Here is a 2,713-nt window from a genome sequence, read left to right on the forward strand (position 1 = left end):
ATTTCCAGTTGCAAAGGCTTCTGTAGTGCTGGTGTCTGTTCCTCCCTCTCTGTAAATCTCCCTCCTTCTCTATGACTCTCCCTCTTCTCTCTGTATCCCTCTGGCTCTCATCACAAGCCCCTGTGCCTCTACATGTAAAGCTTCTCACCCAGATTTCCCACTGATAGAACTCAGTCAGTCCTCCTTTTCTCTGTCACTCTAGTTGCTTGTGTCCCTCTCTATATTTGCAATGTCTCTCTCCCCTCCCCACTGGTGACATGTCTTTATATGGCATCCCATAAATCCCCTGTGTTCTCAGCTTCTGATTCAGGAATGGAGAGGGAGAAGATAAATATATACTTAGGGCGACTACCAACATCAGCTTATTGCAATCTCGCCCCCTGAGGATCCTCTTCTCCCATAAACCGAGAATGATAATTAAGACTGTAAAGAAGATTAACCCAGCTGACAGTCACTAGGGAGTTAATGCCATCCTAGATAGCATTGTACAGCACTACGGAATATGAGGGAGCTTTATAAAACAATAAATAATAATAAATTTAATAATAATTTAATTTTATCAATTGGTGCACCTTAGCAGATACATGACTCCTGTACACACAAATATACAGTAAACCCCTTGCAAGGACCTGACCTAAATGGAATGAACAATCTTATATCCTTCCATACTCTATATAAAAGGAACAGTCCTATATCCTCAGGCAGAATCCCACAAATAAAAGAAAATTGTGAAATAATCAAGGCTTATCGATGTAGCACAAAATGATTTTTCTATAAAATCATAGTCGGGTGGATAATTAGCTGTATTAATTATTATTATTAAAGCTGTAAATATTATTAGGTAGCACAAGTCACATTGGCCTCTGAATACGTTTGACAAGGATATGTTTGGTGCTATGCATGAACCTGAACCAAAGACAGTGCAAGCAAATCATAATTCTATAAGAATGTTTCTTCATTGTTTATTTTATTTCAATGAATGCCTTACATGACACATTGTTATGTTATGTTTCTATTACAACATGATGTCACCATTTCAGTAGAGCCACCAATGAGAATGTACCATTCATGTGTAAATTTGTATAAGTAATTTGATTCTTTATTCCACTGAACGACATGTAGTTTGCAAAAATCTAATAAAAAATAGATTTAATAAAAATACCGTATTGGCTCGAATATAGGCCGCACTTTTTCCCCCACTTTAAGTCTTTAAAGTGGGGGTGCGGCCTATATTCGGGGTCTACCGCCCGACGCCGGGCAGGCAGCGGGGTTAGGATACAGATCCCCCGCAGCGGTGCAGGGGACCTGCATCCTACTCCCCGATACGCTCAGACAGCCTCCCCTGCCAGCACTTCCCACGGGGCACGGGAGGTTGTCTAAGAAAAACTTTTTCTTTAAAAAAGCAACAAACTTTTAGGGTGCGGCCTATATACGGGGGCGGCCTATATCCGAGCCAATACGGTATAGGGTAAAATGTAAATGGCAGTAATCTAAATACATTTGTGAGACTATGACATGTTGTTCTGCAATCCATGAATTTACATATGAGAGGATATTACCAATTAACTGATTGTATGTCCTTCGAGGTTCGGAAGCCCTGTGGAAAGAATACTGACAATGAGTGTTCTGGCACCACACTATAGGAATGATCATTAAAGAAAGATGTCATTTCAAAGGTGTACATTCAATATAAAGTACAGGTACATTCATTCTCCATACTGTATATCTGATGCCCACATGCTCCCTCTGGGTAATATGAAGTAGAAAGACGGCATGAATTATACACCTGGTATGTGTTTCTGCTGACCCTCATCATTTGAGGTTATCAAAATGTTCGAAGCTACAAAAAGGTTCTTCAAAGCAAACATTCTAAACATTATTAACCATAATCCTTTATCACTTTATCATGCTCATCAACTAGATGCCATGGTGACCTGTAGGTTCCACCCTAAGAGAAGTGCAGGCTGGGGTAAACATTGCATCAGTTGGGTATCTAAAGATTTTCGCACATTACCTGTGCTTGGCCTGTTACAATTTATGGACCCTGCATGTAGTTCGCTATCAAATATACAGAAGATAGCTAGGTGAAATGTATGTATACAATAAAAAGGCATGGTAGTGATCGACAACATCACTAAATTACAGTCCTTAGCCCAGGCTTATAGATTCATCACAAAATGGATTTGCTTCAAATAATTCCAGCTGAGGTCTAGCATTAACCTTATTAATTATTACGTTATTAAGTCCATCATCTTGTTAAAGTTGTAAATAGTATGCATCATAAGTGATATAGACCTCTAAATACATTTAAAATGATATTGATAAGGAAGGTTTTTTTAATACCTTTGACCTGACCTGGGCCTTATATTTGTTGTATTTTCAAAATGTATAGGACAAGGTATATTTAATCACGATGCACTGATGTCCATGTTCCAGAATGGGAAAGTACATTTGTGTTAAAAGACTTCCTCTGTTCAGAAATATTTAACCTTGCAAATGAGGAAAAGGAGCCAAGGATATGAAGGATGCAGAAGAAGTTGCTTCCTTTCGCTAAACTGAGATAATATAAGGGATTATGCCAAATAGAAAATACTCCGGATCAACCCTTGATCTCATGACAACTCAGGCTGTCTTTTTAAGCAAAGTTTAAAAAGTGTTCGTATTTTTTCAGATATTAGTTTGAACCAAGTTTCTTCTCAGCCAACAGGTCAGG

This window comes from Sceloporus occidentalis, unplaced genomic scaffold (assembly GCF_023333645.1).
Source record: "Sceloporus occidentalis isolate IW3139 unplaced genomic scaffold, rSceOcc1.0.p SCAF_336, whole genome shotgun sequence".
Classification (NCBI taxonomy): domain Eukaryota; kingdom Metazoa; phylum Chordata; class Lepidosauria; order Squamata; family Phrynosomatidae; genus Sceloporus; species Sceloporus occidentalis.